This window comes from Sorex fumeus, unplaced genomic scaffold (assembly GCF_029834395.1).
Source record: "Sorex fumeus unplaced genomic scaffold, SorFum_2.1 ptg000034l, whole genome shotgun sequence".
Taxonomy (NCBI): domain Eukaryota; kingdom Metazoa; phylum Chordata; class Mammalia; order Eulipotyphla; family Soricidae; genus Sorex; species Sorex fumeus.
Genome location: NW_026606091.1, coordinates 47,175,327 through 47,199,392, shown reverse-complemented (window position 1 = coordinate 47,199,392; position 24,066 = coordinate 47,175,327). Strand labels below are relative to the sequence as shown.

The 24,066-nt window shown below is 44.0% G+C and overlaps 1 protein-coding gene across 1 annotated transcript in view; it reads right to left on the bottom strand.

Annotated features, from left to right (window-relative positions):
* Nucleotides 1-23,710, bottom strand: part of KIAA1958 (KIAA1958 ortholog) — a 183,989-nt gene extending 160,279 nt beyond the window's left edge. The window contains exon 1 of the mRNA XM_056117163.1: nucleotides 23,618-23,710. The gene's annotated coding sequence lies outside the window, so the exon portion shown is untranslated. The remainder of the gene's footprint in view (nucleotides 1-23,617) is intronic.
* Between the last annotated feature and the right edge of the window lie 356 nt (nucleotides 23,711-24,066).

The following is a 24,066-nucleotide window of genomic DNA, read 5'->3' as shown; positions in this document are numbered from 1 at the left end:
CAGGAATTAAAAAACAAACAAAAAGGGGGGGGGGGGGGGACCCTTAATAAGCTCACAAACTGATATGTCTAAGACACAAGCATCCACAGATCTGAAGGGAAGTGAACGGTGGCACAAAACTGGAGGAGTCTATTGGTAAAGGGATCCGCAGTGTGTGCCAATGAGATGGCCCAGTGACAAGAGCACTTAGCTTGTAATTGTGAGGCCCCAAGCTCAATTTCTCAGAACTTCAAAACAAACAAAGGAAACACCCCCCCCCCCCATGTCTCTCAAGTGGAGGAACCAGAAATGTTGCTCAGTGGTAGAATTCTTGCCTTGCATGTATTGAAGCCCTGTGTTCAATCCACAGCACCACACACACACAAACACCTCATTCAGTTACCAGAAACGGGATGTAGCTCAGTTGAAGAACTCTGCATATGTGAGGTCCTAGGTTCAATCCATAACATTGTACAAAGGAGAAAAAAATGCAATAAATTCCATATAAAAATAATCATCCCAAATAATAATACTGTGAACTAATCAAAGACACAAACTAACTGGATGGTGGGAGAAAGGCACATGGGCTGAGAGACAGCTCAATAAACTAAACGCATACTTGCACACTGAGGGTCCAATTCCATCCCCAGAACCACGGCATCCCAAGCACCACCAGGAGCGTACCCCAAGTACAGAACCAGAAATAGTACCTGAGCATTACCAGATGTAGTCCAAACCCTCTCTTGTTCAAAAAAAAAAAAAAAAAACAGAAAAACAAAAAAACAAGATCCACTTACACTCTGCAGACATCAGTCTTAGATCAGATGATACAAAGACAAAGACTCAGTGTAAAAGACTGGAACAAGAAATTGCAAGGCAAGAGTGAGTAAACAGAAACAACAAAAACCTGCTATTCTCATATCTGATTAAAAAACAATTTCAACCAAAATATGTAGTAGAACTGTAGCACTGTCCTCCCATTGTTCATCGATTTGCTCGAGCGGGCCCAGTAACGTCTCCATTGTGAGACTTGTCACTGTGTTTGGCATATCAAATACATCACGGGGAGCTTGCCAGGCTTTGCCGTGCGGACGAGATACTCTTGGTAGCGGGCCAGGCTCTCTGAGAGGGCTGGAGAAATCAAACCCGGGTCGGCCACATGGGCCGCATGCAAGGCAAACGTCCCACCCGCTGTGCTATCGCTCTAGCCCAAAATATATGTAGTAAGAGAAAGATAAATGTTACTGACCAAAGAGTCAATCTGGGGGCTGGCGTGATAACACAGCAGGTAGGGTGTTTGCCTTGCATGCGGCCCGACCCGGGTTCAATTCCCAGCATCCCATAGGGTCCCCCAAGCACGGCCAGGAATAATTCCTGAGTGCATGAACCAGGAGTAACCCCTGCGCATCACTGGGTGTGACCCAAAAAGCAAAAAAAAAAAGCAGAGTCAATCTACCAAGAAGATTTGCTTGCGCGCTCTCTCTCTCCCCGCCTCCCCATATATGTGGGGGGGGGGGGGGCGGGGGGGAGAGACCGTGTGCGTGTGTGTGTGTGTGTGTGTGTGTGTGTGTGTGTGTGTGTATTTTTGCTTTTCTGGGGGTCACACCCAGCGATGCTCAGAGGTTGCTCCTGGCTCTGCACTCAGGAATTACTCCGGGTGGAGGTTGGGGACCATATGGGATGCTGGGATTGAACCTGGGTTGGCCATGTGCAAGGCAAACACGCTACCCACTGTACTATCACTCTGGCTACACACACACACACACACACACACACACATATATAAAATCACTGTCATCACTATCATCCCATTGTTCATCAATTAACTAGAGCAGGTGCCAGTAACGTCTCCATTCATCGCAACCTTGAGATGTTAGCAGCCTCTCCTTACTCATCTTTCTCAATGCAGCCACATTGAAGGCTCTTTCAGGGTCAAGGGAATGAGACGCATTATTGTTATTGTTTTTGGCATATTGAATATGCCACTGGGAACTTCCTAGGCTCTACCGTGTGGGTGGGATACTCTCGGTAGCTTGCCAGGCTCTCCGAGAGGCATATATATACATATATATTTCTCTCTATACGTATATTATGCATTTATATATATTTATATACTAAATATATTTCACTCTGAGTGTCACAAGACACTCCCTACCCATTTTCCATAATTACCACACCATCTTTGATGGGGTTCAGGCAGTAGGCAACAAATCATAGAGAGAAATCAAATTATACACACACACACACACACACACATATACACACACACATTCACCATTCTGGACATACCCAAATATATATAAAACAATCATTAACAGATCCTGAGATGATAACTGACAGCAAAACAATCATTGGAGATGATCTCCACATACCATATGTAAAAACGACCATATCATCCAGACAAAAAAATTAAGGAAATTATGGCACTGAATAAAGAAATAAATACAATGAATTCAGTAGATACCTACAGAAACTCCCATTCCAAAAGAAATAATTACACATTCTTCTCAAGTGCACACTGAACCTTCTCAAGCATAGTTTGTATTACATAAAATGAAAGAAGTCTTAATAAATATCTGAACAATGAAATCATAGCACACATCTTTTCTGATCACAATGAGACTGAAAACTAAAAATAAAAATAAAGGGGAAAGCCTCAAAATTGGACACTGAACAATATGCTCCTCAATAATTGTTGGATCAATGAAGAATTAAAATAGAGAAATAAAAAATTATCTAGAGCATAATAAAAACAGGGTGATGAGCTAACAGATCCTATTAAGATGTAGCAAAAGCAGCGTTCAGAGAGAAGCTAACCATGACAGAGGCCCACATTAAGTAAAAGAAAATTCTCAAACAATCTAACCTTATACCAGAAGCAACTAGAAAAGGAAGAATTAAAGGAACCAAAAGTTAAAAGGAAGGGAATAATAAAAGTTAGAGCAGAAAGAAATAAAACAGAAACCACAAAGGCAATGCAAAACAAAAATCAATGAAAGATCTAGTTCTTTGAAAGGAGCAACCAAATTGATCTACCCTTCCAACCAAAAGAAAAAGAGGAAATTTTGATAAAAAGAAACAGAAATGAAGAGGTGAAAATACAACTGATACAGAAACGAAAAGGATCAGACAGAGTAAAAACCAACTCAATGACCTGAGTACACAGGAAAACCAGTTTCCACCCCTGGTTCCCAGAGAACCACTAGGGAAGGCCCCTGACCCATGAGCACAAAATTGGGAAGAGCCTCTGAGCATCACCAGGTATGGGTCAAAACAGAAAAGAGGGGGATGGAGCAATAGCAATCCAGGTGGGGCGTTTGCCTTGCCTGAGGCCAACTCAGGTCCAATTCCCAGCATCCTATATGGTCCCCCTGAGAACCACCAGGAGTAATTCCTGAGTGCATGAGCCAGGAGAAACCTCTGTGCATCACTGGGTGTGCCCCCCCCCCAAAAAAAAAACAGAAAAGAAACAAAACAAAAACATATAAGGATCACGATAGATTTCTATGCAAACAAAATGGATAGACCTAGAAGAAAGAGAAAACTAGAATAACAAAATTTTAGAGCCATAAAATTTTCCTACTCTGAACCAGTAAAAACTGTTTGAACAGAAGAATCACAACTACAGAAACTGAAACAGTAATCTAAATAAAGTTTACTTAAGGACAAAAGTCCTGGACTATATGGCTTCATCAGTGAATTCTACAAAACATTTATTTATTTACTTACTGCTTTCTGGGTCACACCCAGCAATGCTCAGGGGTTACTCCTGGCTCTGCTCTCAGGAATTACTCCTGGCGGTGCTCGGGGGACCATATGGGATGCCGGGGATTGAACCTGGGTCGGCCGCGTGCAAGGCAAACGCCCTACCCGCTGGGCTGTCGCTCTGGCCCTTCTACAAAATATTTAAACAAGAAATAATATACATCTTCCTCAGACTCTTCCAACAAACCACAAAGAAGGGAATTCCCTCAAACACCCTCATTGAGGCCAACATCACTTTAATACCCAAACCAGGAGAGGGTAACACACACAAGAAATACGAAATATTGATATCACTGATGGACACAGATATAAAAATCCTCGTAGAATCTTGGCAAATTAAACCTAACAAAACATCAACAGAATCACTCATTAACACCAACTGGGATTCATCCCACAGATGAAAGGATGGTTCAAAGTTTGTAAATTAATTAAGGCAGTGCACATCACCAGAAAGAAAGATTATTAAAAAAAAAAAAGTAATCACATCAGTACATGCTGAAAGGCAACTGGTAAGATTCAACATCTAGAGCTCTCCGGCATGGCACGGCCATTGCCCCAGAGGCACACGGACCTAATTCAGAACCCAGCAGTTTCTGGCAGAAATGTGAATGGAATATACATTAAGCTATGGTACTGTGCCCCCCTGGGAGGTAAAGGGTATCTGTCTCTTCTGCTATTCTCCCCGCCTCCGCCCCCCACCTGCAGCATGGTGGCCACTGCCTCAGAGCTTACTGGGCAGCCAGGTATGAGCTGGAGGTGATGGGGCAACTGCGGCCTCATGGGATGGCGGGTGGAACCAGCACATCCTTCTTGCCATGCCGAGACCATGAGTTGCCCACCCCCCAAGTGGCTCTCTGGCATGGCCATGGCCCCAGAAGCACACAAACCAATCTCGGAACTACTCGGCTTTTGGCAAAAATCCCTATAGACTTAATTAGTAAAATATCAGAAATCCAGCAGCTGCGCGACATCATATGGTCTTCATAACCAGCAAGAGAAAGCAAATTATTTCATGATGCCTTTTCAGCAGGTTTGACTGTTGGGGGAAATTCCAAATAATAATGGTGCATCTTTTGTTGAAATAATGAATGTAATCAAAGTAGAGAGAGAGTTAAGTGGAAATCATCTGCCTCACAGGCACGGGGAAGGGTGACATGGAGGGTATATGGGGGTTCTTGGTGGTAGAAAATATGCAGTGGTGAAGGGATGGGTGTTTGATCATTGTATGACCGAGACTTAAACCTGAAAGCTTTGCAACTGTTCTCACAGTGATTCAATAAATATTTTTTTAAAAAAAAGATTCAACATCTATTTTACTTTTCAAAAAGCCTCAAGTTTTGGGGCTGGAGTGACAGCACAGCGGGTAGGGCATTTGCCTTGCATGCAGCCAACCCGGGTTCGATTCCCAACATCCCATATGTCCCCTGAGCACTGCCAGGGGTAATTCCTGAGTGCAGACCCAGGAGTAACCCCTGTGCATCGCCGGGTGTGACTCAAAAAAGAAAAAAAAAATTCTCAAGTTTTAAAAAACATGGAATAGAAGAAACCTATCTCAATTTATAAAAGATGGGGGTGTGGTGCCACCAGCAGGTCAACCTGTATTTGTGGGGTGAATGCATCAGCTGCCTGATGGTGTCTTTAGGATTTCTGATACCCAAAAATTACTGCTGTGCCTCTGGCCGAACCTCAACGACTTCAGACCAAGTTTCCCGAAAATCTAAATGGCCAAGAGTTAAGTATATGGGAGCCACACCCACAAGCCCCTCCTGCTCCGCTATACAAGCTCATTTATTGGCCTTGCTCCAGAGACCCACAGTAAATCTTAAAAGAGATCAAAAGCCACAGTTAATCTCGGACCTGAACAAGGCTGACCAGACCAGGCTAAATCGGAGGGGGACGAAAGAGCCTGGTGCCCACCCAAGCAAAGCACCCCTGACAGCTGCTTGCTTCCACAATCCAAAACCCCTGCCATACCCCAGGGAGACTCCACTGCACTGTCTCGGGATGGACCTCGCCGAGATATCATCTGATGAAAATTCAGGTACACAGGTCTTGTGACTGAAAACTCCAGGTTTCCTCACAGTCAGGATGAGCTACCTTCCCCCTCCTCCCTGTACTTCTGGAAGACTCAGGAGTCACATCCACACCCCAAAGCTGCTACCCAGTTATAAAAGCTACCCCACCCTTACCTTCCTAGAAAACATACTGAACACCCTGAACAAACATGATGACCTCTTAGTACTTATACTGCAAACCATAATGTGCAGAAGGAGAGAGAGAAAGAAGAAAGGTGCCTGCCGTAGAGGCAGGTGTGGTGGTGGTGGGGAGCGCTGGGGAATGGTGGAAGGAAACAGGGGACACTGGTGGTGGGAAATGTACACGGGTGGGTGGATGGGTGCTACATCATTGTATGACTAAAACCCAATCATGAACAGCTTTGTAATGGTCTATCGCATGGATATTCAATTAAAAAAACTTAAAGTCACATAGAACAATACACAGCTAACTAACACAATGTTAAAAAACTGAAAGATTTTCCCACATGATTAGGAACAAGACAAGGGTGTTCACAGCTTTTTCAGTTTTGGAAGATTTAGAATCTTTGTCTTAAATGAAATAGAAAAGAACTATTTTATTTTATATAATACGAAATGGAAAAAAAAAGAACTGCTATGTGTGGATAACATAAAACCCTAAAGAGTACCTACCCAAAACTATTAGAAGAATTAATGAATTCAATAAAGTACAGGACACAAAATCAATACACATAAATCTGCTCATTTCTATAAGCAAACAGTAAGTTGGAGAGAACAGAAATTAAGAAAACAATCTCAAGATCAATGAGACAGTACAGAGGATAAGGTGCATGCCTAGCATGCAGCTGACAGGTTCATTCTAGCATTACATGGTCCCCTGAGCACTGCTGGATCGTCGAGGTAATCTCCAGCACCTCAAGATCGGAACAACACCCCTGTTTTGGGCCTTTGCATTGAACCTCTGGCCTAGCTGGCCAATAATTGCCAGGAGGACACCCCCCCTCCCCCCACCAGATCTCCAAAACACCACTGGGAGGCTCCCTCAACTGCATAAGAAAAAAGGAAAAATACCTTGGAATAAACCTATAAAGGATATGAAAAACCTACTCACTAAAAACTACTTAGAATACTTGTGGGACATAGGAAGGGAACAACAAACAGTCAAAGACATCAAACGGAAGGGATGGAACTGAGCTTACCTGGAGGTGGGCGGCAAGGGTCCCTGGGACATTGGTGTGGGACACTCTGGTGGTAGATGGGGCAATGGAGCAATGTATCCATAAAACTATGATTAATCAGGGCCAAGAGATAATACAGCAGATCGGTCACTTGCTTTATATGTGGCCAACTTGGGTGAAATCCCTGGCACACCATATGGTACCCCATGCCCACAAGGAGTGAACCTTAGTGCAGACCCAGGGGTAAGCTGTGTGCATCGTTAGGTATGACCACCCAAACAGGAAAAAAAAATTAGTAAGTGAAAGCTAACACTTAAAAAATCTATCATTAAGAGTACATCACGCGGGACTGGAGCAGTGGCACAGCAGGTAAGGCGTTTGCCTTCCACATGGCCAACCTGGGTTCGATTCCCAGCATCCCATATGGTCCCCTGAGCACCACCAGGGATAATTCCTGAGTGCAGAGCCAGGAGTAACCCCTTGCATCACCAGGTGTGACCCAAAAAGCAAAAAAAAAAAAAAAAAAAAAAAAAAAGAGCACATTACGGTACTTCAAAAAAATAGGAGGGGGAGAGATCACTTCTGGGCCAGAGAGATAACTTAATGACTAAGCATAAGCTTTGCATTCAGGAAGTTTAGGTTTGATTCTGGCACCGCATATGGCCCCCTGAACACCACCAGTAGTGACCCTCAAGTACTAAACTGGAAATAGTCCCTGAACCCCTCTCTGTGTGAACCAAAACCCAAAAACCCAAAACAATAATATGTTTTCTAAGAGAAATAGAAGATGCTACCTTGTCATGTGATCGACCCCAATTAAGATTCAAGCAGTACATGGTCCCCTGAGCACTACCAGGAATTACCTCCCAAGCACAGTTGCTTAATTTTTTAAATGGGGGACATGATTGGGTCCAAACCCCCATTTAAAAAAAAAACATACATATAAGACAGCACAAAGAAACAGAAAGTGATCCTGGATTTCTGAATTAGAACAACTAAACTTATTTAAATAAGTCTTACACAATGTAATACCTATCAAAACACCAAGGGCCTTCTTCAAAGAAATAGAGTAAACATAACATGCTAAGTGAAATTAGTCAGAAAGAGAGGGACAGACATAGGAAGATTGCACTCATTTGTAGAATATAAAGGAACAAAATGGGAGATTAACACCCAAAGATAGCAGAGACAAGGAACAGGAGGATGGTTCCACGGCCTGGACACTGGCCTCACATGCTGGGGGAAAAGGCAGTTCAGATAGAGAAGGGACCACCAAGTAAAGGATGCTTGGAAGACCCGCTAGGGATTGGGTAGACTATGGGTATAGACTATAAACCGAACATAATGGCCATTTAATACCTGCGTTGCATACCACAACACCCTAAAGGAGAGAGAGAGAGTAAACAGGGAATCCACCTGCCACAGAGGTGGGGGGCAGGGAGGATGTGGGAGGGAGGGATGCTGAGACCACTGGTGGTGGAGAATGGGCACTGGTGGAGGGATGGGTACTCTATCATTGTATGACTGAAATGTAAGCATGAAAGTTTGTAAGTCTGTAACTGTATCTCACAATGATTCAATAAAACAAAAATAATTTAAAAATTGCAAAAAGAAAAAAAAAAGAAATAGAGTAAACAATTCAAAAGTTTGTATGAAATCACAAAAGAACAAGAATAGCAAAGAAATTGGAGAGAAAAGAAAAATGATAGCATCACACTTCCTAACTTCAAACTGTTTTACTAATCAATGATAATTAAACATGTTTGCTGTTGGAACAAAAATAGGTGCACAGACAAATAGAACAGAATTCAGAGCCCAGGACTAACCAGTACGTATTCAGACATTATCTATGATAATGGAGCCAGGACCATACAATGGATAAAGGGAAAAGTTCCTTAATGGTGCTGGTAAAACTGACTGTTGATGGTGCTGGTAAAAATGACAGTTACGTACGAGAAAAGGAAAATGATGAATTTACAAAAGTTAACTCAGAATGGATTTAAAGACTTGTATATTAGACCCAAAACTATAAAACACATAAAAGACAATGTAGTTGATATACTCCAAGAACTATTCAAAGATGTAGACTTTTATTGACTATGAAAACAAAGCAAGAACAAACAAATCAGACATGTAATGAAGTTTTTATATAAAAAAAACTATCACAAAAACACCCTAGAAATGAGAAGATAGTGGCATATTACACATCTGACAAGAGAAATACAAAATATATAAAGAACTCATGCAACAAAAAAAGCAAGCAACCCCACCACAAATGGGAGAAAGGCCTTAATAAACACTTTCCAAAAGAAGACATACAAAATGGCCCAGAGGCACATGGAAATAATGCACAATACTATTGTTTTGGAGGCAATAAAAATGAAAATCATGATAGTGGTCTATATCAATTAACATGAAGAAATAAAGGTACTAGATATACGGTTTGCAGGTGTTTTCATCTGGTCTGGAGTTTGTCTTTTAGGTCTCTTCACATGGGCTTTCACAAAGCAAAATTTTTTACCACTTTTTCCTATTATGGATCATACTTTTAGTACCAAGGTAGACCTCTTTGGCTAACCCCAGATTCTAGAGATATTAGAGATCTATTCCTTTTTTTTTTACCTACAGTTTTTTTCAGTTTTTATGTTTTTATAGTCACCTACAATCCATTTTGTGTTAACTTTTATTTAAGGTATAAAATTAAATTGGGCTGGAGCGATAGCACAGTGGGTAGGGCATTCGCCTTACAAGCGGCCAACATGGTCGACCCGGGTTCGATTCCTCCGCCCCTCTCGGAGAGCCCGGCAAGCTACCGAGAGTATTCGAGATGCCAGACACAGTAACAACAAAGTCTCCAATGGAGACGTTACTGGGCCCGCTCGAGCAAATCGACGATCAACGGGAGGGCCTTTACCTTTTACCTTTTACCTTTATAAAATTAAATTGAGGTTCATATTTGCTATGGATACTAAATGACAAGTGGATATTTTTTTAAAGCCAACTTCCTCCACTGAGCTGTTTTAAAAAAAAAAACAAACAGTTGAACATATGTGTGAGTCTTGATCTGTTCCATCTGCTTTTAGATGGGTTTGGGTACTTCAAAAGAGTAGCCTCTGTTCCTATCCTGCTTCCTGAGGGGTCCTTTAAGTATCATTTTTCGGCTAACTGTATTTTCACTATATTCCATTCACTGGAGGAGACACATATCTGTTTAGGTTTCTTAGAAAAGAAAAAAGAGAGAAAAGCAAGATATTCAGTAATCTGAGTCGTAGCTTTTCTGGTTTATCTGGTTTTTCGTTTGTTAATTTTACAGTGCTGTGTATCAGGATCGATCCCGCGGCCTCATACAATGCAAAATGCTCTACCTCTGAGCAACATCCCCTACCTGGTTTATATGTTTGCTTAATACTGTGATATGCTTACACATTTTTTTTAAAGTTACTTGAGTTAACATTTTCTTGACACTGTTATACCTGGGTTCTGGGTTTCCCATTTGCAGAGAGACCAGTTCCGGACATGAGAATGCAAAAGCAAAGGAACCTTACTTCTAACTTAAGCTAGGATCCAAGTCTCATGCAACGAAGTGGCATCTTGACAAGGACCCCAACTCCAGTTCCAGAGAACATTAGATAGCATACGGTTACATAAGCAAAGTTGGCACCGTTGTTGGTTACAGTTTGCGTATTTTCAAGAAATTGCAACATAGTAGTCACAAGTTTGCGAACTAATTGGTCGGGCCCACCTGCTGTGGGCATGCTATCCTACCCAGAGATATCCTACTTATCATATGACTGGCAGCTAAAGGATTTCCAGCTTCAGCCAAGGACACTTTCAGAGAACTCAACGCCTTTGCTTTGGAAAAAACAGAAACTTAGTTTGCGAAGCGCAGCCTGTCGTGGCGCATATGAGGCTCTTTTTCCGCCTCACAACATTTTGGTTCAATATCTGGCTTGGGGCTGGAGAAACAGTACAACTGGTGGGGTGCTGCTTAGCACGCAGCTGACCCAGGTTTAATCCCCAGCACCCGAGATCGGCCTTTTAGCCCCGCCAGGAGTGATCTGCGAGCGCAGAGTCAGGAGTACACCCTGACCAACACCAGAACGAAGCAAAACAAAGATCTGGCATCTTGAGAATACTGGAGCTCTACATTTTGCGGAATTCTCAGTGTTAACTCAAGTGCGTGTCCTAGACAGAAGCAACAGTTAAGATTTTAAAATAATGTTTAGTGAGAATATGTTCCTTTGGCAGTCTAAGGATCAGCTGCTTCAAAAATTCTGTTAAAGAAACGCTGACATCTGGATTAACCCCAAGCATTAGACAGACAGAATACGCTTGTCGGGATTGTTTTCCCTCCACAGAAAATGTCCTGGCTCTCACATTTTGCAACACTAGATGAGACTCCCACACCCGATGCAAGGAAAGATCAGTCCACTTAAATGACAAATGCATCAGATTCGCTGATTTGCCAAAGCCTTGTGTGAAACAGCTTTTGAAGAGTCTGTAAAATTGTCACCTGAAGGTATTCTTAATCTGTCTTCAGAGCAAGCACTGCTCTTATTTACCGTATTTTTTTATATGAAGGGAGAATTGGAGAGACTATACCAAGCTGAGCACAGACAGAGGCTATTCTTGGTTCTGGGCTTAGGATCACTCGTGGTGGGGCTCTGGGGACTCTGTGCGGGTGGGGATGGAACCAGGGTTTGCTTTGTGAAAGGCAAGTGCCTTGACCACTGTAAAATTGCTCTGACACCGAGAATTTCCTTGTTTTCAAAAGGACTCTCCATGCTACTTTCCATAGAAGTTGTACCAGTTTCCATTCCCTAACATGTACCAGAGCTCCTTTTTCTGCCCATCCTCACTAAAACTTGTTTGAACCCAGACAGATACCATCCAAAGCAAATGTCTTCCTGCCACTCTCTCTCTGGCTGCCATGAAGTTCTCATGCTCAGGAATTTGAAGCTCACTGAATCCTCCTAATGGCTCATGTGAATGTTATCTCCTGCTTTTCATATTTGAAACTGTTAACCCATGGCTTTCACATTTGAAAGTTTATTTTTTGGGAGGTGGGGGCACATCCCACAATGCTCAAGGCTTACTCTGGGCTCTTCACAAAGCTGTCCGTGATTGGGTTTCAGTCACGTAATGCTACATTCACAAATTACTACTGGCAGTGCTCGGAGGAGCATATGAGACGCCAGGGATTGAACTCAGGTTGGCAATGTGTAAGGCAAGCACCCAACACCCTGTACTATCGCTCCAGGCCCTAAAGGTGAGTTTACTAAATATAAATTCTTATGTATAAAATATATTTACTAAATATAAATTCTTTTCCCCAGCTATCTAAAATTTGCTACTTTATTGCATCATTTGATAACCTTTTCTGTGTTTTGTGATTATTTCAGGCTTTTGGGGCTTGAGATCGGCATCATAATTATTTAACTACATACCTTATAAGGTAAAATAAGCCATATAGAATAAATGAATTAATAAAGTCTGACTTGTGTCCTGATAAAGCAGTAGTAGACTAAGTTGGATCCTTGGTCATAGCTTGCTGAATCTGATTTTTTTGCCTTCTAGTTTTAAAAAGTATTGTTACCAGACTTTAACAGTAGTAAGATTTTCTTTCTGACCTAGCTCTCCAAAGTACTATTATCATCTTTAAAGACCAATACTTTTACTAGAAGATGTCATATGACTTGGTGGCTCCCTATTAATTATACTGTTAATTACACATTTATATCACATTACATTTGGGGGGCTGGAACATCCCATACAGTCTCCTGAGTACTGATTTCAGAAATGCATGCAATGGCCATTATATTATGTAACTCCTAATTTCTTCAACTACTTGGATAGAAAAATGGCACAATAAGTAGGGTACTTGCCTTGCATACAGCCAACCCAGATTTGATGCCTGACACTCCATATGACCCCTTGTGCCCTGCCGAAGTAATCCTTGAGTTCAGACCCAGGAGTAACCCTGAGCACTTGCAAGTGGAACAAGTTAAAGAAGCCCTGGTACATTTTCCACGCAGAACTAAAGACCATTTCCTATCCAGATAGATCAACCGACTGAAACTCAGCAAGGAAACACTGGCTTTGAAGGAAGAGATAGAAGAGAGAGGGCTAATAGATCTATACAGGGATCTGCATCTCAAAATGAAAGAAAACACTTTTTTTTCCAGTGCACATGGAACATTTTCCAAAATAGAACATGTACTAGGTCACAGAACATACCTCAATAGAATCAGGAAGATAGAAATTTTATCAACTATCTTTTCAGACCTTGATGCACTGAAGATAGAAGTTAATCACGCACAGACACGGAGAACCAAATCAAACAACATTAGAAATTGAGCTCCCATTTGACCCAGTAATACCATTTCTGGGAATATATCCCAGAGATGCAAAAAGGTATAGTAGAATTGACCTCTGCACTCAGATGTTCGTTGCAGCACCATTTACAATAGCCAAAATCTGGAAAAAACCCAAGTGCCCAAGAACAGATAACTGGTTAAGGAAACTTTGGTACATCTACACAATGGAATACTATGCAGCGGTTAGAAAAGATGAAGTCATGAAATTTGCATATAGGTGGTTCAACATGGAAGGTATCATGTTGAGTGAAGTGAGTCAGAAAGAGAGGGGCAGACATAGAAAGACTGCACTCATTTGTGAAATATATGGTAATAGAATGGAAGACTGACCCCCAAGAACAGTAGAGGTGAGTACCAGGAGCATTACTCCACAGCCTAGAAGTAGGCCTCGCATGCTGGGGAAAAGCCAGCTCAGATAAAGAAGGAGCCACCAAGTAAAGGGTGCTAGGAGGACCAGCTCGGCATGGGAGATGTGGGCTAAAAGTGGATTATGGACCAAACATGATAGCCACTTAATACCTCTATTGCAAACTACAACACCCAAAAGGAGAGAAAGAGCAGAGGGGAATGCCATGCCACACAGGCGGGGTGGGGGTGGGTGGGGAGATGGGATGGGGGTGGTCTGGGGGATACTGGGATCATTGGTGGTGGGGAATGGGCACTGGTGGTGGGATGAGTACTTGATCATTGTGTAACTAGAATGCAAGCACGAAAGTTTGTACCTCATGGTGTTTCACTAAAAAAAAAAAAAAGAACAATACCTTAAAAAAAGTGCTAAAAACACGTCCTGATGCACCAAGATATGTCTCAATTGTAGAGGATATAGGGATTCCCAGCACTGCTTCACATTTTTGAGTACAACTTAGAAGCACTGCCGTTGGGATCTCTAGAAACACAAACGTGATCTCCAGTGTACTGCGACCAGGTCCATGCAAGCACTGCCACAAATAACAATCAAAGGATGCCCCCTGGACGTGTCAACATGATGACAACAACAAAAGGAAATGGGGCGGGGGAACATCTTCATCTAATAAAAACAAGCCCAAAGACTCTGAATATAGAACTAATAGAGGGAGCGTGGGGGGAGAGGTCAAAAGATTATAATGAAGGATACTAGTATTTTGGAAGTAACAGTGTTATGCTAAAATGTATTTTGAAGAGGTGTGAAACTGTTCCCCTAAATATAGTTCCCCTAAAATATATTGCTCCTCAATGACTCAATAAAAGGTAAAGGTAAAGGCCCTCCCGTTGATGGTCGATTTGCTCGAGCGGGCCCAGTAACGTCTCCATTGGAGACTTTGTTGTTACTGTGTCTGGCATATCCAATACTCTCGGTAGCTTGCCGGGCTCTCCGAGAGGGGCGGAGGAATCGAACTCGGGTCGGCCACGTTGGCCGCTTGTAACGCTTGTAAGGCGAACGCCATACGGCTGTGCAATGACTCAATAAAAATTTAAAAGAGACATGTCTTTAGAATTCACAAGAAATGAACAGTATCAGCACTCTCACTGTATTTGGTGATACTGACATTCTCCTTCCTGTATTCCACTAGTGGGGCTGGGAACTTGGGGACCTCCATGCTCAGAGGACCGTAAGGTGCTGGAGACTGTACATGAGTTGGCCGTGTGCAAGGCGAGCGCCAAACCTGCTGTACAATCTGCACCCCAAGCCCCCTGTATTGTAAACCATTATTAAAAAAAAATACATGTCGCTTTGAACTATTCAAAACAAATCATTTAGATAATAAATACAAAGATAGTTACTTTGTTTTGTATCCACATCTGGGGATGCTTGGTCTCTTTCGGGCTCAGGGGACCATAAGTGAGGCTGGGGCAAGCATGCGACCCTCTGTACTAGCTCTCTGGCCCAAGATGGTTACTTGGAGAACGAAAGTCCACAAGTTTCCAATCTGCCAAGTTACTGACAATATAAACTCTTTCTTAATTGGTGGGGTTAAAAAAAAGAAGAATGCTAAAAGTGAATAAAAATGAACTAATGGGGCTGGAGCGATAGGGCATTTGCCTTGCACATGGCCAACCCGGGTTCGATCAAACGGTCCCCTGAGCACCGCCAGGGGTAGTTCCTGAGTGCAAAGCCAGGAGTAACTCCTGGACATCGCCGGGTGTGACCCAAAAAGCCAAAAAAAAAAAAATTAACTAAAGCCTTCACCCACTTGAGGTACATTTAATGACATATACTAAACATACTCATGTGTAGTAAGCCTTACACTTAAGTGAAAAACTGCCAAAGCAGTTTGCGTATACATGGAGTCAAGTATGTTCTAAAGACACAAACCACAATCACAAATCATCCTGTTAATCGTCGATTGCCTCGAGCAGGCCCCAGTAACGTCTCCTTCATCCTAGCCCTGAGATTATATTCAAGGCTCTTTAGGAGAATGAGACCCATCATTGTTACTGGTATTTGGCATATTGGGTACGCCACGGGGAGTTTGCCAGACTCTGCCGTGTGGGCAGGCTATATTTGGTATCCTGCCAGTTTGTCCAAAGGAGGAATGAGATAATAAGATGTCATAATAGGATGTCACGCAGCTGCAAATTTGGAGGATCTGGGTGGAGGATGCTCGGCCCAAATCCGAGTAGGCTTGGAGATCTAGGCCCCGGAACCCGCGTGACTTTGTCCCTCTGCCAGTACCTTCATGTGTGCGGAGAGTGGTCTCAGCATGGTGGTGGCTGGTCCTAGAGGTCTTTGGCTGCCGGAGACCTGGTCAGGGCGGGGAGGAAAGCTCAACCCACTCCCCTCCAAGGGGCCCCGGGGCGAGGACAGTCAGGCAAGGGGGGCAGGAGCTGGCGCCGTGTAATCCCATCAACGGCCAAGACTCAGAGACTATAAAAACCAGCTCCCGGAAGAGAACAGTGCAGTTTTAAAGACAATGGGTGAAAAAGAATAGGTTAGGGGAGGAAATGTGCTCCCCCAAATTCATAGGTTTAAGTCCTAATACCTAGTACAGAATCAAATACGGCTGTAGAGACACGGAGGGTCCACCTGGTGGATCCTTCCATAGGAACTGGTGTCCTCCTGAGAAGAGGTGATCAGGGCACAGACAGACAGGAAAGACTATGTGAAGACCGCAAGGAAGATAGCCACTTGCAAGCCAAGGAGGGAGACCCAGAAGGACACATTCTTGCAGCATCTTGAGCTGAAAACTGAGCAGAAGTATAAACAATAAGATTTTATTGTTGAAGCTATCCAGTCTATGACATTTTGTTACAGGAGCCCTTTCATACTAATCTAGACTCCAGAGAGAAAACAGCAAGGAGGAGCTCAAAAGTACTGTTAACTCTGTAAAGTAAAAAGTCTCGTGAGAGAAAAGTTAAGCTTTCGCTTTACTGTGACTGTGCCTTATATCAACGATTTTCAGTCTGCAGCCGAGAACAAGTCTGCAGAAATTTCCTGCCAATAGTGGAAAAGATATTGTCAGTTAATTACAGTGTTTTTTTCAACTCAGTCCTCAGCTCTGTGTTGGTCTGTAAGAGTAAAAAGGTTGAAAACCACTCCTTTAAATAATGCAGTCAATTTTTATTTATTTACTAAGTTATTTTGTGCCAGGGATCAAACACAGGTCCTCACACCTGCAAGATAAGTGCTCTATGCTGAGCTGTATTCCCGGTTCTACAATTACTTTATTTTTCTTTTTGTTTTTTGGGCAGTATCTGGTGGTGCCGCTGGATAAGATCTAAGGGATTTTCTTGAAAACCTCTCAGTATCAATATTGCAAACTACAATGCCCGAGAGAGAGAGAGAGAGAGAGAGAGAGAGAGAGAGAGAGAGAGAAATGAAAACTGCTTGCCATAGAGGCAGGGAGTTGGGGGTGATGGGTGGGAACCTGAGGAGACTGGTACTGGGAAATGTACACTGGTGGAGGGGTCGGTGTTGGAATACTGTATGACTGAAATCAAATCGTAATAGCTTTCTAAGGATCTATCTCACAGTGATTCAGTAAAAAAAAAAAAAAAAAAAGGTAAAAAAAAATTCCGGTGATGCTCAGGGCTTACTCCTAGTTCTGTGCTCAAGGATCACTTCTGGTGGTTTGAGGTACCAGGGATGAAACTAGGGTTTGCCACATGCAAGGCAAACACCTTACTCTTTGTATTATCTCTCTAGCCTCTGCAATTACTTCTTTCCAGCAGTGGCTATTTTGTCCTATTCCTGAAATTAACAGCCTAATGGTAAATTTTAAAAAAAAATCCAAAAGCAAACCAAACAAAGGTAAATAATGAAAGAAACCCTGGGTAAGCCTCTAGAATGGGAAAGAATTTTTTAACAATGTCTTCAAACAGAATCCTTGATGATTACAAAAAAACATTTTGGGGGCCGGGAGAGACAGCACATAAGTTAAGGTACTTGCCTTGCACACAGCAGCTATGGCCTCAACAACTGGAATCCTGTTGAGTACCAAATACTGTTTTATTAGCACTAGCAAGCGTGGCCCTGACCGTAGAGCCAGAAGGGGCCCTTAATGGAGCACAGAGCCAAGTGCCTCAACCTCCAAACCAAAATAAAAGGTTTTCTAGGTCTCTAATGAAAAGTATTTGCAACAGTTACTAAGGGAGTTTGGGTTCTCTGTAACTTTTCAAAAATTTGAAAAAAAAAAAAAAAGGTAACAGGGCTAGCGAGTGTAGAAAAATCAGCCACTTGTGTGCGGCAAGCCAACTCTCATTCAAAACCTTAGCACCGTATATGAATGAGCTCGGTCAGGGAACGACTCCTGAACACAGAGCTGTAAGAACAGTTCCTGTGCGCTGCTAGATGTGGCCCAAAAAGCAACAAAGACAGGTAACACTCACTACCACCTCCACACATATGACTTCTTGCCCTGCATGGAAAACCACGAAAGCCATACATTTCAAGACGGAAGGGAAAGGCGATAAGAAAACTACTCCCCAATTTGCTGCTACCTAAGAATGACTTGCTATCGCTTTATTTTAAGGTGTCTAATGTTTTTAAAAGTTTCTTGGGCCAAAGAGATGGTTTTAAGGGCTGGAGTGTACATTTGGTACACTCATTGCTGCATGGCCCCCCCAGTTGGCAGGGAGTGTGAGGTAAGAACAGCGATGAACTTCAAGGTACATTTCACAAGAAGTTGTAACATGTATTATGGAAACATTATGATGCTACTTTTCTTTCCATACAAAAAGAGAGCAATTACTGATAACCTACCTAGAGATCTTTCCTTTGTGTTCCTTATGATTTTAAGGGTGACAGTGTTTCTAAAATATATCATTGTCACCACTGGTATTACTATGAAATAATTCAAAGAAAGTCTACAACTATTTCAGTGTAAAGACTGCAAAAAAAAAACTTGAATACTGATGCATAATTTGCCTTTATAGAGAAAAACATATTCAACTTTGTTGACATTGGATACCAAATTAAATGCAAAATTTGCATTTTCAGTACTTTTGGCTTCTTGACCTTTATTTGAATCTGAGACTAAGCTTTACCAAACAACGGAATCTACACTGTTACTAGCCAACCACAGTCCTCATTATGAAATCTATGCAGTGCATTTGTTGCCTAGGAAACAGACCAGAGCACAAGCAGAGTGCAATTTCAGTACAGCAGAAGAATTCTCCAATTATGCTGGTAAATAAAGTCCATAAATCAACTAATCAGAAGCAAAGTCAAGAAGTATCACAGAAGAGTTAAGCTCTCTGGAAACTTTTTTTAAAGAAAAAAAGGGAGAAACCCGTACTGCTGCTACGAGCAACTATGTAGATCTCTTAAGTAAATATTATGAGCAGGTTTCTTTACAAACACGAGCTGTCAGAAAATAAACTGTTCAAAATAAATGGCTTCTCTCCAATCTTCAGCTTTCCTATTTTTTGACAGTATTTAAGAGAAAAAGCTTCTTTAGAGCCAGCCTCATACATCTGGTAGCAAAATATTAATCCAAGAACGAATTCTGCATTTTCAGCAAGCAGCTCTGAGTCCACGCTGTTATTAAACAACCAGGATAATTAAGGCTGAAATAAGGGGTCACTGTCTACCTTAAAATCAGAACTACTCCCCACTCCCTCCCCCAGGGTACAAAAACTGCTAAAAGAAATCAGAAATCGAGTATCTATTTTAAAGAATAAAACCATTATTTTTCTTCTTCCTACTTACACTAATAATGAATAATAACTGATAATACTAATCAGCTGAAGATTTGGGGAGGCATAAAGTGGCCATTTTGTGTTTCTTTTAATCTACCAGATTAACAGGAAAGTGCTAGAAAACTACAGATTTTTACTGAGGCCAGCTTAGTATTGTTTAAGGAAAAAATTGCCAAATAGTTTCTATTTCTCAGCCATATTTAAAATCCAACTTTATGCAGATTTAAAATTGCGGCAGTGGCATTTGTTATAACAGTAAAAACAGCAAAAAAACCCCAAAAATTCATGAACACCAAAGTACCAAAACTGAAATCAGTTGAAAATATGTAAGGTTCTTAGGAATTTTTCTGAATATACTAAATTATTATTGCCAACTGGATCAGCCCCCCCCCCCCAATTAATATCCACATACCACAGTCAAAAAAGTCAAAGAATCAGAGGCCAAAGCAATAGTATAGTAGGTAAGGTGCTTGATCTGGTCTCCATCACAGGCACCTCCGACCAGGTTCCCCCACGACCAGGAGTGATTTCTGAGCACAGATCTAGGAGTAACCCCTGGGCATCACCAGGTGTGACCCAAAAAACATTACAACAAAAAACCAAAAAAGGGCCAAAAAAAAAGCCAGTTATTATCTTTTTAGCCAAAGCACATAAAAACTATATAACCAATCTCCGAAAACCGTGGAGGCACAACCGCATCTTTGCCAGGCAAACCTCCACCCAGACCGCTCTCTTCAAGTTTAGTTTATACAATGACCCTTTGTTAAGCCTTATCACTATGACTGATAGTCTTGTAAATAAACACGTAAGCAAGCAATTCAAGTTATTGACTTACCTTTTCATAATACTTCTAAGAGTTGATGAAGAGTGTGTACCTATGAGCTAAAATTCAGGGAGTGAATCTTGAATCTCTGGGAACGTTTCTTAATTTCATTCCACCATTCATGATAAGTCTTAGGAGATTTTAATACCTATCTTCTTTGGCCTATTCTTAACACAACAGAAGGGACCTTATTCAGGGTTACCAGCACACTTAACTGACTATGTTCTGTGCCTCTGTACAGAGTTTAAATTCATTTATCTATCTAAACCAGAATTCAAAGCAGGTACTAACAAATTTCCATCAATGCAAAGTGTCTGGTTTGGTCAGTGTTACATGTATCTTTTTCCAGGTCTTCAGTGTACAAAAATTTACATCAGGAATTTACAAAATCAGTCATGCAATAATAACATAAAACTGTTAATATAATTAAGCAGGTCAAGAATCTGGGATAAATGTTTCAACTAGAAAAAAGACCAGTAATTCAGATACACTAAACTGACTTCTCTTTATAATGACAAAAATTAGTTTGCCCAATTAAAAAGGCACTAAATTTTGTATTATCTTCTGATGAAGTTCTAACTCTTACTTGATGGAAACTTTAATATTTTCCAATGTTTGGGGCTGGAGCGATAGTACAGTGGGGAGGGCATTTGCCTTGCACACGGCCAACCCGGGTTTGATTTCCAGCATACCAGATGGTCCCCTGAGCACCGCCAGGAGTAATTCCTGAGTGCAGAGCCAGAAGTAACCTTGTGCATCGCCGGGTGTGACCCAAGAAGGAAAAAAAAAATTCTAACATTTCCCCTTCAAGTCTAGAAGTAAAAGGCTTTTTTGACTATGACTATGTGGGGTGGGGGTTGGGGTTCCATACTTGGGGATGCTTAAGGGTTACTACAGCTTTCAGGAATCACTACTGGTGGGCCAGCTGTAGTATGCCAGGAAGCAACCCTGAGTTCCCCACTGGTTAAGTGCCTTACCAGCTTGTACTCCCTCTCTGGCCCCTAGATGAGAGAAGGTTTCTGAGATCTTCATTTTCTGCCTATAGCTGCTCTATAACTGAATGTACCAAAAACTTTCATCTTTAATCTTCTTGATAACTGCCAGATTTAAGTTACTCAATATGGATTTTTCCAGGAGAGTCACAAGCTAAAGTTTCCAGGAGTGAAGCAAGAGATTAATAAAAAGATCAAGTCATACCTAGATGCAATATCTGAAGCTGTAAAATTAAGATTTCTGGGTACTAATTCAAATATCTACAGGATATTTAAATACCTAGAGCTGTTCTAGGGGAGAAGGGTCTAGCAGGACCAAAGCTGAGAGCAGAGGGCTCTCGGGTTTACTTATCCCAGAAATAATTTTAAAAGGCAAGTCTTCAAATAAAGGTCACTTATTCAGGAAAAATACACACACACACACACACACACACACACACACACAGAAAAATGAAGAGAGCCATGCTCCTGGAAAAGAGGAGTGAGCAGCCCCTTACAACAAAATACATTCTCATGTAAGTCATTTGGGGGGATTAAAGGCAGAGAATCTTGTGGCTTCTGGATAAGGTCAGTAGTATTCCTGACAGTGAAAAAGGGGCTGTCTTCGCTGATGTGTTTACAAGCTAAATGGTAAGGAGCAGGAGAGGCAGGAGAGAGCCTGATGTTCAGGCATGTGAGAAGGCAAAGTACTGTTTGCAGATGTCAAGGCACTGTTTGTTGGTATTAGCATCTGCGAAGAGGAGGTGCTGTTAGTTGACACTAACATATGCTCAAGGTCTAGAAGGACAAGGTTCTCTTTGTTCCAAGATGTAACAGAACTTCAAGAGAACTAGGAATGGGGTCTCCTTGATTTTTTCCCCACCTCACCTCAGACCCGCAGAGCACTCGGGCTGTTTTATCCCTCACTGACAACTACCCAGCAACTGGCTGTTGAAACTTGGCCAGATAATTAAATAACATAAATCAGAAACAGCATCTACAGTGCTCTTCAAAACACAACCGCTACCACAATACAACCGAACCGGCTGGGTGATCTGCAGAGATTAGGAACAAATGCATTCAACAACACAAGAACAGCCCAGGGCCAGCTTCTCCCTGAAAGCTGCCAAAGACCTAGCTCGGAGCAGAATAATGATGATAATAATAATAACAACAACAACAACATTTTCCCTTCTGAATGGAAAGCAAGATCACTGTTTATTGCACAGCAGCTTAATCTCCACCGTGAAGTTGTCACCGCCTGAACTCTCCCCGTTAACCGTTTATTTGAAATAGAAGATTCTGCCAGCCTAACCGGAGGAGTCTGGGAAACGATCTAACTTTACCCAGAACTTAATACATGGAAACGTATTTCCACGTCTACAGATACGAGCATATAATCGTAAAAAAAAAAAAAAAAAACCAAATCAATAAATCACAGCCACGTTCACATTGGCCTTCGATTTCCTCTTGCCTGCAAGAAGAGGAAATCTTGCCTGCAAGTCTCTGAAAAGAAGGCAAGAGAGAAGAAAAGGAAGGCACGACCCCCCCACCACCACCACGGCCACCACCCCCGAAAAAGCAAACATCAACACACCCCTCACCCCCACCCCGGCCACTCTTTTGATTCTGAGCTGATTTGAGTGGGGGAGGAGGGGGCTTGTGGGGGAGGGATCCGGAGGGGGGGTTTCTCGAGGTCTTTGGGGAACAAACACAAACCTCTGCGCGCAGCCTCAGACGGGGCAGTGGGGGGCTGTGATGTGTGTGTGTGCGCGCGTGTGTGCGCGCGTGTGTGTGCGTGTGTGTGTGCGCGTGTGTGTGCGCGTTGGAGGGGAGGGGGTGGAGAGCCCTCCTCCGTTAGAAACAATAAATACGGGGCCCCGAGGCGCCGCACGTCCCGCGGTCAGCGGCCGCGCCGGACTCGGGACGGGCCGCGGGCGCCGCGCGCTCTCCCCGCTGCCCCTTCCCGCCGGCCCGCGGCTCCCGGGCCAGCCCGAGCCGAGCCGCGCCGCGATGCTGCGAGGCGGCCCCCGAGCCCGTGAGCGCGGCGGGGGGCGGGAGGAGGCGCGGGGGTGGGGGGTCCGGCCCTCGCGCGCGCACGCCCCCCTGCCGCCACCGGCGCCCCCCGCGCGCCCGCCGCCCGCCCGCGCCGGCCCGCGACGTCGCCGCTCCGGCCTGGCCGCGCCGCGCCCCCCCACCCTTCCCCGACCCCGGAGGAGACAAAAGGAGGAGCCGGCCGGGTCGCCGCGCGGCCGCCCCCCGCACCGAGGGGCTCCCCGGGCCCGGGGGCGGCGAGGTGCGAGTCGGGGGGCGCGGGGAGGGGAGGCCCGCGTCGGCGCGCGTCCCCGCCCCGCGCGCGCTCCGCACCCACCTGCAGGTGTCCGTGCGTCTGTCCATAGGCACGCGGGCGGCGCGGGGGCCTGCGGGGCGCCGGGCGGGCCGGGCTGGACGGGGCGGGCCGGGGGCCGGCGAGGGGCGGCGCGGGGAGGGCAGGCCGGGGCGGGGGCGCCAGCCTGGCTCGGCCGACCGCGCGCGCCGCTCCGTGCGCCCCGGGCTCCGCGCGCCCGGCTCGGAGCGCGGCGGGCGGGCGGGCGGGCGGGGGGCGGGGCGCGGCGGGCGGGGCGGGGCCGGCGCGCGGGGCGGGGGCTCGGACCCCGGCTCCAGCCGGCACCGGAAACGCGCCGCGGTCCGCGAGACCCACAGGAAGTGGGGGGAGACGCCTCCCACGGCGCGCTCCGAGCTCGCGGGCGGACCCTCCCGGCCGCCGCTCCGCCCCGCCCCCCCGCCTCCGCGCGCGCGCCGCCCCGCGACAGGTGTGGG